The sequence below is a fragment of the Aedes albopictus genome, chromosome 2 (assembly GCF_035046485.1).
Source record: "Aedes albopictus strain Foshan chromosome 2, AalbF5, whole genome shotgun sequence".
Classification (NCBI taxonomy): Eukaryota; Metazoa; Arthropoda; class Insecta; order Diptera; family Culicidae; genus Aedes; species Aedes albopictus.
The window spans coordinates 214,337,011-214,349,277 of NC_085137.1; the positions used below are offsets into that span (position 1 = coordinate 214,337,011).

The 12,267-nt window shown below is 37.6% G+C and overlaps 1 protein-coding gene across 1 annotated transcript in view; it reads left to right on the forward strand.

Moving 5' to 3' along the window:
- Nucleotides 1-388: 388 nt before the first annotated feature.
- LOC109420341 (uncharacterized) overlaps nt 389-12,267 on the forward strand; it is a 137,163-nt gene continuing 125,284 nt past the window's right edge. The window contains exon 1 of the mRNA XM_062851107.1: nt 389-1,584. The gene's annotated coding sequence lies outside the window, so the exon portion shown is untranslated. The remainder of the gene's footprint in view (nt 1,585-12,267) is intronic.

Here is a 12,267-nt window from a genome sequence, read left to right on the forward strand (position 1 = left end):
TAATGAAAACGACAAATTTTGTGTTAGGTAGTATCAATGATCATAATCGAAGAAAACAGTAAAACTTTAACATGTGATATCGGTGATATCATAATTCACCTGAGAATAATTACATCAATTGGCACTACACAAGCATACCACCATATCATAAACCAATTTTCCCAGCATCCAAAACTGAGCATCGCATCATCTCTGCTCTCGGGAAAAGCTTCTCCCGCCTTCTTGCAAGACAAGCATGCCGCTACATTGCGCCGGAGAATCGGATGCTGCCGGCTGAGATCACGAGACGTAGCAAGGCACAAGGTAGGTACCACGGTACCACCGTCTCGACTCCCAATCCCAACCTCAGCTAAACAAGCAAGACGATGACGACGACGTCGGGTCGGGTCGAAGGCGACGACGCTCGCTCTCGACTCGAGAAGCGTGAACAACAAACATCGAAATATGGAAAAACAGAATCACCGCTGGCTCCTTCGAATCATTTGTCTTCCGAGCTCGGAACGGCAAGCATCGTTTTGCGTGGTGCTCGATTTCAGATTCTGAGATTCTGTGGTCAAGAGTTTGGTTGGTGTTCTTTGGTGAAAGCTGTGCGTGTTATAAGGGTTCGTTCGCGATCCGTTCGAAGTTCTGAATAGTTGCGTTCTACAGGTTGATCTAGAAATCTGACGATCCAGTGAAGACTACATAGACTGTTGCGGGTCCCAAGGTGGACTTATATGCTCGCAACTCATACCCCAGGCGCCGTCGGATTACTGCTCCTAATTGCGCGCGCGAAGAAAGCGGCGATTGATTCAAAATAAATAATAAACTTCATTTGGTTCGGGATGAAACAGAACTGCGATCGGTGTCTGTGCAAAGTGCGATCGAGTTGCCCTCACAGGAAGCTCCCAGTGGAAATGTTTTGCTTATTAATGTAATTTCGAGTGATTTAATTCAGCGCCAACGTGTGTGCGGATTGACCGGGTTTGGCGACGACGTTGCGGTTAGTGATGAAGTTCAAAACTGAAGAAATCTGAAAACAGTATCATTAAATAGCATTGTGGAGTTCCGTTCCAGTAGTGACCAGATCTATGCAAAGATAAGCAACGGATTTGAAACACTTTTAATCGATCTTGCCGGAAAGACGGGAAGCCAAAAGGGAGAAAAACGAATCAAAACAATTTATGCCATGGTTGATGTTATAATTTGCTATTTATTGAGAAACATAAATAAAGCAAATTGAAATTTGAAATCATAATCGACTGGCTAGGATACTTTTTCATCTGGAAGTGAAAAACGACTGTCCTAATGGGAAATCTCAGCTGAATAGTGGTGGAAAAGCTGATGTTAAATTTCAGAAATTATGATCGGAAGCATGATTGATTAGCGACTCACGTGTTGGCTACTAATAGTGTTTGAAATTTCAAACGGATATTTATGTACGACGTGGAAGAACTAAGCGAAGCTAAGGCGATATTCATCCAAGGCAGTTGTTTGGTGTGAAAAGTGATTTGTTTTTGGAACAAGTTGTGTGATTTGGTGTGAATCATTTCCAATTGGGAGGTCATCGTTTAAATACTTCGCTGGATCAGATATACAAAAAAGGTAAGAATAGCATAGCATAACATACAATAGGATGAACACTTACACAAATCGTGCATGGGGCAGCAAAGATGAGGTGTTCAGATTAAAAGTGGTCAAACCAACGAGGGTAGACGGTATATCCATTACCATTTCAGAATTTGTTACTATCTACAAAAACATAGTTCCACTCATCTAAACAAATCTAGTCCTCACAAGCATTGCAGCATTTATGATGATAAGTATCATCAATTTATAAAGCGTCCAGACCTGAAATAGCTTCCGATTGATTGAATGACAAAAATAGTAAATATTTGATACTTATAACACAGGTCATGAAACACTATACAAACAATTACACTAGTTTACAAAATAAAACGAAAGTCGTGAACTTCTGTTAACGACCAAAATTTTTGAAGCAAAATTTAGTACTGATTTCGAAACCGTGCTTCAACAATTTTTAAGTAGAGCACTTTATGAGTTTTAGCTCAATATCGAGGTTTACAACTTTAAAAAATATGGAATTTATTAAAATTCAAATATCTTGGGTTTTGTTCAACCAATTTCAAATCTTTTTCCATAAATTAAAAGCTGAATACAATACCTTTCGATCATCTGAATGCAGGTTTTGCTTCAGATTGATGAAATTCAAGATATTGGCGAGTTTTAGGGACGATCTCCTTAAATTTTAGCCAAATTTCCAAAAATATATGAAGAAATGTATTTTCTTCAATGAGAAAAAAACAATCACACGACACGACGCGGAAACAGGACATAACACTTTTTGTTCTTACAAATAACGAAAAAAGGATATAAATTTACCTTTTTTAACGACCGGTTTCGGGTTTGTTGTCACCCATCATCAGGACGATGTCCTGATGATGGGTGACAACAAACCCGAAACCGGTCGTTAAAAAAGGTAAATTTATATCCTTTTTTCGTTATTTGTAAGAACAAAAAGTGTTATGTCCTGTTTCCGCGTCGTGTCGTGTGATTGTGATATAGTTCTTACGTTGCACTAATCTCAAAAATATGAGTGAGAAAAAAACAATCTAAAAATTCTTTCTCAACGTTTATTTGACATATCATATGTAGGCGAGTTACAGTAAAAAATTCAGCTCAATCGTAGCATTGATTACGGAGAATGAGATGTGTGAAGTGAGCGACGTTGCTTAAAAATAGAACAAAAATCGATTTCAAATCATCAACCTTGTATGGAAAATCGAAAAAATTTCCGCTCTACTGTAATCTTTTTCCTTCATGTTTTCGAACTCAGGGCATGATTCTACACCAAAAATGATCATCAGCTTACCGAGTTCAAAAATGCTGTAAACTAGTGTTATTGGAAAGAATCTCTCCAAGTTCCATTCCGTCGGATGATCGAACCCACGCCTTGATTTCGATTTAGAGGTTTTATCTAATTATTGGCTTCTTTAGCGGTGTTGAGTTAATTCCATATTCTGAATCTGCATGCCAAACTGAGCCGAAGTCCAAATTTTCATGGATTTCAGTGCCCGGGAACCTATTGAAAAAACAATTTAAAGTTTGTATGGGAGCGATTTGTCAAATCACCCCTCGTCGCATTTTGTACTAGGCGGAGCTGTCAAACAGTTACCCAGCTGTCAGAAGGTGATTTGCCAAGCACCCTTGGCAAATTTGTACCAACTAGCTTTTATAACTAAACGCAACACAATGAAATTGAATGTAATAACATTAATACTAAAAGCAGTATGTAACCCTTCAGCAGTCACGCTGATGTATTTTGTACAATACGTTGAAAAAAGCTCGCCTGTTCTACACAAATCAACGTGGTGCTGTTAGCGGTGGACAATTTCTGGAAGATTTAGGATTTTAGGATTACTCGGGTATTGTTTCCTCTGGACCTAAGTTTTTTTGGTGATATCTACGAAACATTCGTAAGAAATTATAGCTCTTTTGAGGACTAATCCAGAATTTTCTTTTCTTCAAACAACGTTTTCCAATAGATATGGAAACCCGTCCGAAGATTTTTTTTTAAAAGTCTACATAATGTCTTCCATGACTAACTGGAGTTCTTTCAGTAATTAATCATCCAGTTTGTATATGCTTATTGGCAATCTTGGAATGTCCTTGACCTCTATTCATCTAAGAATAAACCTTTAGTTGAATTATTCCGAGTACATACTTGTCGAAATCTGTTTTCATATACTCATATACTGCATATACTCATCTCAGAACATAATCCTATAGAAATGTCAATTGACGTTTTCCCGGGAGGATCCTTGGAAGAATTTTTGAATGTATTCTCATAAAAGCCTTGAAACTATCACTGAAGGAAGCCCTCAAGTTATTTCTGCGAGAATTCCTGAAAGAAATGCCTAAAGAAATTCTTGAAGAATTTTGGTGCAGGTATTTTCGAAGAACTCTCAAATAATGGAATTTTTGAAAAAAAAAAATCCTGGAATTTATTCAAAAAAAGATGTCTGGAGAATTTTAAGAAGGAATTTCTAGAAAAATTCTTGGTGCATTTCCTAAAGAAATTCCGGGAAAGATCCCTGGAAGAATTCCGAAAGAGTCTTTCCTGGGTGAATTCCTGAAGGATTCCCTGGAGAAATGTCTGAACTCTGAAAGCACTTTTAGCATATAAGTTCTTATATGTTTGAATTAAGTCACAGTGACTCCTACACAACCAGAACCTGCGGTGCCGTGGGTGACTCTTTTGTGGCATGTGTGTTGGTTGGAAGAATCACTGGTGGACTTATTGTAAGAATTTCTAAGGAAATCCTTGTGTAAATTTCTGAAGAAACTACTGGAGGGATTCCTGGAATAATTTCCTGGTTCCTGTATGCTTTTTTTTTTTTTTTAAATAACTAATAGTCCAGACATTCTTGAAATTATTAAAAAAACATCATCAAATTACCCTGGAAACGTTCTTGGGTACATCCCTGAAATAAAGAATTTTTGAAATTTCTGAAGGAACTTGTTCATGAATTTTTGAATTGATACTGACAGAAATTCCTGAAGAAATCACTTCAGGTGTACCTGGAGCAATCGCTGGGAAAAAAATTAATTCCCGTCACATCTTCTACGGGACACTATGGTACATAGTATGGTCAAATAATATGTTTTGACCGTAGGTGTTTACACGAAAAGTATGTCAAATACTTCGCAATCCAAATTAAATCATGTGTTCTAAATTTGGTTTGAAATTGAGATGGATCTGTGGAACAACGTTCAAAATGTTTCAATTTATATTTTTGTCCACCAGATCATAATACGTCATCACAGGGCGTCATCACAGTGCAACGAAGAAACCATTGTCTGTGATTGTGAAATACGATGCTTCGTATGCATAAAATATGCGAAGACAACTGAAAACAAACATTTTTCCGACGGGAAAAAGCTTTTGTTTTGATGAATTGAACAGCCTTTGTTGCATTCTGCAGCAATGAAAGCTAACTTCGAAGTGTCACAGAGCTTTTGTCGGGTGTGAATTGAAGGTTGGTTCAACAAGTGACAGCAGTTACGCCCTTTTATGCAGGAGATTTAAAAAAAATCAGAGTATGCAGAGGATTTTTCTCAAAATATGTGTCTGATTTTTTAATACACTTAATTCTGTTTTACACGACTTTTTTACACACTTTTCTCGAAGTTACGCGACTTTTTTTTACGCGGTTTTGTTTTGCACGACTTTTTTACGCAATTTTTTCCTTGGATTTTTTTGTGAGATTTCTCGAAGTTATGCAAACTTATTTTCCATGAACTTTTTTTTTTGCGCGGACGTATCCATCGCGTAAAAACAGAATTGAGTGTAATCCGTACTTTGTAAATGTTCATGTTCAATTGTTCAACTTACGTAACTAATGTGCAGCCGATTCTTTTTTACAGGGTCGTTTTTGGCTATAACTCAGACAATTTTTAATCAATTCACAGGAAAATTTGTACACATAGAGAAACCGTCAGTACAGTGTACAAAAAATTAAATCAACAGGTTCAAATTGACTAAGTTATACCAAAATCACGACCTGTGCAATAAGAGAATTGGGTGTAGGGAAATTGGTGGTAATATGAACACCCTAAGCGACTGTCGTCATTTTCAATAGAAATATAACAAGATCTTTTTTTAACCTGCTATATCGTATACGGTGATATATTCTAAGAATTCTGGAAGAAAATATTGATAAAAAATACAATTTTCTCATTTGATGTTCGATTATAAAAATGCAAGAAAACAGAGTCATGAAAAATGGTGTGGGTAAAATGAACATGTCTTCAAAAACTAATTTAAATGATAATTTGTGGAATATGCAATTATTCAAGCATCTGTAAAAAATATGGTTTTTCGGAATAAATTAATAATTTAAAAGCGTAACATATTTTCCCTTCACAGTTTGCTCTAGTTGTGTTATATTAGGCGTCGTCCACAAATTACGTAATTCCTAAAGGAGGGGGGGAGGAGTATGACAAAGCGTTACGGCCCACACACAAAAATTTTAGGATTTTCATACAAAAAAGTGTAACGGTGGGTGGAAGGGGGAAGGGGTTAACTAATGTCGATTTTAGCGTTAAATGGATGCTGCCTTATGTGTTACAGATTTTAATACACCGAGTTTGCCCAACATTTTATAAAAAAAAAATGGATATGGGGGTAAAAATGGATCATTTTACCCCCAAAAACGTGTTTATTTTGAAGTTGTTCCTAAAATTTTATTAAAAGCATAACCTGTTTTTTTTCCAACTGAATACTATCGTTTGGGAGTACATTTTTTTGTTAGTATTTACCCAGTAATTCATGCCGTAAATCCACTTGAGATTCCTACAGGAATTTTAGTAATCTTAGGAATGCGTCTGGCATTCATTCGGGAATTTTTGAAAAAAACCACCAGGAAGTCTTGTTGGAATTCCTCAGCCAATTCCTGCTGGTAATCAACCAGGAACTCTTGGTGGACTCCTACGAGCAATTACTGAAGAAATCTCAGCTAATATTGTTTGAGAAATTCCAGCAAGAATTCCTGAATAAAAAATAGTAGGAATATCTGAAGGAATCCTAGCAAAAAATTCAAGTGATGTTACAAGAGAAATTCCTAAAGGTATCTTTGAGAAATCTCTGGAGAAATCACAAATTAAACTTCTATAGGAACCCTTGGACAAATTACACGCAGCATATGTAAAGGAATCCTCGGAGAAAGCTCTGGGTCAATCTCAGCATAAATTTTGAGAGAAATCCCATCATTAATTTGTGGAGGAATTTCTCAAAAGACTTTTCCTTGGATTCCTCCAAAAGTTTCTGTGCATTTCTCCAAGAATTCCATCAGGACCACTTTTGTGAAAAATAAAACTCTAGAATGCCCAGCCCACAGGAATTTCTACATAAGTACCTTTTGCGACTTTTACAGGTTTTTCTTTCAAAACATTCCTCTACAAATTTCACTTTAAATTTCCCCAAAAATGCATGCTATGTTTAATCCACAAATTCCTTTATTATATTTATCTAAGAATTGTTTTGGAGTTACCTCTAGACATTCTTGTTGGGATTCATTGAGTTATTAGTTAGGGAGTTAGGGTTCATCCAGCAATCACTACTGTAACTTTTCTATGGGTTTCTCCAGAAATTCACCCTGAAATTTTTTTCAGAAATTCTTTCAGAATATCGCTTGCGCTTCCTCCAATAATGTATATAGGGATTGTTTCAGAAATTCTTCTTCGTTTTCTTATTGAAAATCCTCTTCACATTCCCTGTAGGAAATTATGTTGAAATTGCTTCAGATTTCTCGGGGAATTCGTGGTGAGAAACCTCTTGGAAGTCTTGCTAAGATTCCCATGGAATATCTCCAATAAATATGAATATTGCTCTTAAAAGTCCTGCAGGAATTGCTGGGGGATTCTCTGCAGATATTGCATGGGAATCCCAGAAAAAAATCAGGAGGACACCTACCTGAAATGTCTAAAAAACCAGAAGCAGTCCTGGAGCAATTCCAACAGTAGTTCCTAATATATTCACAAGAGGATTCTTGTAGGAATTCTCAGTAGGAATAACTTTCCGAAGAAATCCATGAATAAATTACAGCAGGAATTACTGGAGGAGTCCCAGCAAGAAATTCCTATTGGTAATGAAAGAAGAATTGAGGAGTCTAGGTGCGAAGGGATGTGAGTGACCATTTTGTCGATTTTGAGTTGAGCATATAAACAAATCTTATAATTTTAAGCTTTTAGGAACTTTTCCAATATTTTTTTTCGATGAATTACAATAAATCGGAGAAAATTGGGTCGATGTTGAATCTATATACATTTTGCATGGGATGAAAAATTGTTGAAAACTTTAAACCTCATTTACTCGAAAATTGATTTTTGTCACTTACACCCCTTTGCTTCTAACCCCCTCAATTCTTATGTGAGTCCTTGTAGAAATTTATGGAAGATCCCAAGAGGAATTCCTGCAGTGGCGATTCCCTAACCTCAATTCTACCTGTTCAACAAACGTGGATTCTTGTATTTTCTCAATAAATTAGCATGTAACTTGTAGAAAACGACGAGAATAGCCGTTTACATCCATTTTCAATTTGAATCAGAACCTGAACTCTCCGCAACATCAAGTTTTAGGGTCGTTGAACAGGTACAAAGTGAGGTTACGAGACGCCACTGTATTTCTGAAGGCAATCCTCTTGGAATTTTTTCAAGGAGTTTTAAACATATTTTTGTACATATTTCATCCGTGATTCTTTCAAGGACTCCTCCAGAAATTTCTCCAAGGTATTCTATAGAAATTCTTGCGATTCGTTTACAGATTTCTTCAAGGATTCCTTAAGATTTTTTTCTAAGAGTAGGTGCCTACTAGCAGAAACTCCTACTAGAATTTCTCTAGGAATTCTTGGTGGTATTTCTTAAACATTTCCAGAATTCCTGGAGGATTCTCAGCAGACATTGCTTGAGAAATCACAACAAAACTTCATGGTGGATGGTAGGGTAGGACGGGGCAAGATGAGCGCCATTAGGATCACGAGGAGTTTATTGAAAGTGAACGCATTTTTTCAAAGTACCTCTCAGTAGTTCTTTTCTATATCATGTTTTTTTTATCACTCATTAACATGACAGGATTCAAAATTCACAATAAAGATGATTTATTTGACTATACCAAAAATATGTTTTATGGTCTAGACCAGCTAGCAGCTGCTCGAACATAAAATTTTCAATGTTTTCAATATTTTACCTTACAATTGACCACACAGTAAATGATACGCAACCAAAATGTTGCAGAGGATACGGAACCTATGTTTTAGCATTACTGGGTGAATTACTATAATTTCTTAATGTTTTCTGTATTCCCATCAGGAGTGCTCATCTTGCCCCACTATAGGACAATGACTTAAATCCTATAAATTATAATGATTTTGTTTAGAAAATATTTCCTAAGGGTTCGTTCAAATATTACGTAACGCTAAGAGGGGAGGGAGGGGGTCCAGCGCTATGTTACGCTTCATACAAAATTTCAAAATTTCCCATACAAAATTTGTTACGTGGGGGAGAGAGGGGGTCTAAAATTGTCAAATTTTGCGTTACGTAATATTTGAATGAACCCTAATCTAAGTAAAAATGTTTTGCAGTATTCTAGTAATGTTGGCTGATAACAAGAATTATGGTAAAAATTTGATTCTGGCTCATGAACCTTATTTTGTTCTGATCATTTCTTAAAAGAAAATGCTAAAAATCCATGATATTCACTAATTTGACGATATTTTTCAATTCTTTCGTTATGAACTATCTTTAATCAGGGGTGTACACACAGGATGAACTTTATTTCAACGGATTATAAAGTTGTTCAAACAAAAATCGTCATTAAAGTAGTAAAACGAAGGGCTGCTCATTTTTATATAAAAAAAAAACGAAACAAGAAGACAATCAGCCAGAGGCGGCACACTTTTCGTTTGACGAAAAGTTTCCACCAACTGGAGCGGGAATCGAACCCACATGTCGTGGCTTACGATATGCCTAGATGACTGCCACCGCTAACCGCACGGCCATGATGGCCCGGGTGGCCATCTTGCCCCATTTTATCCTACTAGAAATTTCTGAATGTTTCCAGCATCACTTCTGGAGAAAACTAAGCAATAATTCCTCGTACACTAAGTGTACTGGAAAGGCTATATGTTCACTAGCCTGGTACACGCTTTATATGGGAAAATATAAAAAATGGAAAAACTCCAACTCCTGTATACTTTTTGAGTTCCATTTTGGTCCCATATCAACTGTGCAAAATTTCAGATAGATCGAAGAAAGTATATTTTAGCGCCCGCCATTCTTAGTTTTCCATACGATTTACTATGGGGACTATTTACTTCTTCAAAGAAAAATCGCTTGAGGTCACCCATTGATCCCTAAAAATATGTCGATGAATGATTTATGTAGATGACTTTACGAGGAACCAGACCTCCGAAGACGGCAAAGCGATGCGACATTCGTGGAAAAAGTTATTAAGCCTTTCGCGATCGATAAAATTACGAGATTTTATTGTTTATTGTTATTCCTTACATGTTAAACAGCGTTGGCATGCCATTCGGTTTTCAGTCAATAACTTTTTCCACATGCTTCAGATCGCTTTGCGGTCTACAGAAATCATTCATCGATATATTTTTAGGGATTAAGGAGCAACCTGTGGCGACTTTTCTTTGAAAAAGTGATTTTCCCCATTGGAAATCGTATGAAAACTTAAAACGTCTGGCGCTAAAATATAGTTTCTCCGATCGAGCTGAAATTTTGTACAGTTGATATGGGGCCAAAATGGAACTCGAAAAGTGTACAGGAGTAAATTGTCTTTTTGTGTCCCACGCTAATGTTCACTCCAAAAACGACTTTTTGATAGAAGGTCCGGAGGGACGAGTCACATATACCAATCAACTCAGCTCGACGAATTGAGGTGATGTCTGTGTGTGTGTATGTGTGTATGTGTGTATGTGTGTGTGTGCGTGTGTGTGTATGTGTGTATGTGTGTGTACAAAAAACTCACATCACTTTTTGGTAGTAAACCTCAACCGATTTTAATGACCGATGGTTCATTCGACGCGGCATATAGTCCCATTGTTTCCTATTGAAAATGGTTCGGATCGGTCCAGCCGTTCCGGAGTTATGGCCATTTAGGTGTTCCGGACCGGTACCCTTGGGAGGGGTCAGCCATGAAAATACAACAAACCCATGCATGCGACACATCAAACAGCGGCATTCCCGATAACCTGATGAACGGTTAGCAGGAAAACAGTATCAGACCATATCTGAACCGGTAGTGTTCCGGAACTGGTTCGGGGGGGTCCCGACGGAAGTGGCCAAATATAAAAGAGAACCAAACCCATGCATGCGACACATCAAACAGTGGCATTTCTGATAACCTGATGAACGGTTAGCAGGAATACAGTATCAGACCATATCTGAACCGGTAGTGTTCCGGAACCGGTTCCGTGGGGTCCCGACGGAAGTGGCCAAATATAAAAGATAACCAAACCCATGCATGCGGCACATCAAACAGCGGCATTTCCGATAACCTGATTAACGATCAGCAGGAAAACAGTATCAGACCATATCTGAACCGGTAGTGTTCCGGAACCGGTTCCGTGGGGTCCCAACGGAAGTGGCCAAATATAGAGGAGAACCAAACCCATGCATGCGACACACCAAATCACGGCTTTTTCAATAACCTAATTGACAGTTTGTCAGCAAAAAGTCTCAGACGCACATTTGGGAGAACCGGTAGTGTTGAAGAACAGGTAACGTGTGCCCCGCCGGAAATGGTAAAATATAAAAGTAAACCAAAATCATACATGAGGCCATCCATTAAGTACGTCACGATCCTAGGGGGAGAGGGGATTGTAAAAGTGTGACAAGCTATTACCCCCGAGCAGTCGCGTCTTCAGCCACCCTCAGCGATACTACGCACACGCTTTGTACTACAAGTGAGCTTTTTTCATGGTGCGTGTACTCAGTACACGATGCTCCCGGGTTATGTATAGGAAAAACCCGTACGAAGAGGGGAGGGGGAGCTTCGAAAATTCCCAATTTCAGCGTGACGCACTTAATGGATGCTCACCATGGAACACATCAATTCGCGGCTTTTTAGGCAGCCTGATAAACAGTTGACAAGAAAATAGCCATATCCATATAATATTTGGGACAACCAGTAGTGCCATGGAATTGGTTCCAGGTGTCCGCCGGAAATGGTCAAACGTAAAATTGAACCAAACCCAAGCATGCGGCACTTAAAATAGTGGAATTATGAAAGTTAACAAAACCAATGTTAGCAATACATCAAATGGTGGTTTTTTTTGATAGCCTGGTAAACGTTGGGTAAGATTAAAAGGGAAGAAATAGTCAAAGCATTCATATATGTACAAGAGAATAAAATCGTAACCAAAGTAATCTCATCAAAGCACTCCATTTCAAATTCCTGTGGTATTAATATAAAGCATCAACACTGAATAAAGTTTTTCCAATCGTCTTTTGCGTCTAAAATTACTGTGCACAATTTGGTTCATAAGGAGGTCAAATTTTACATGAATCGTATTAAGCAAAGTGTTCTCAGGATCGGCTTATGTCGACGTAAAGATCATTAGTATATATTCGACGAGAAAGGCGCTATCACCACTAGGTGGATTAATCTGGGTTTTTTTTTTCGTTTTTATTTTTGTGTATTTTAACTAGTTGCTAATTCTACACTCACATGCATTTAACGAAAATTTCATATTT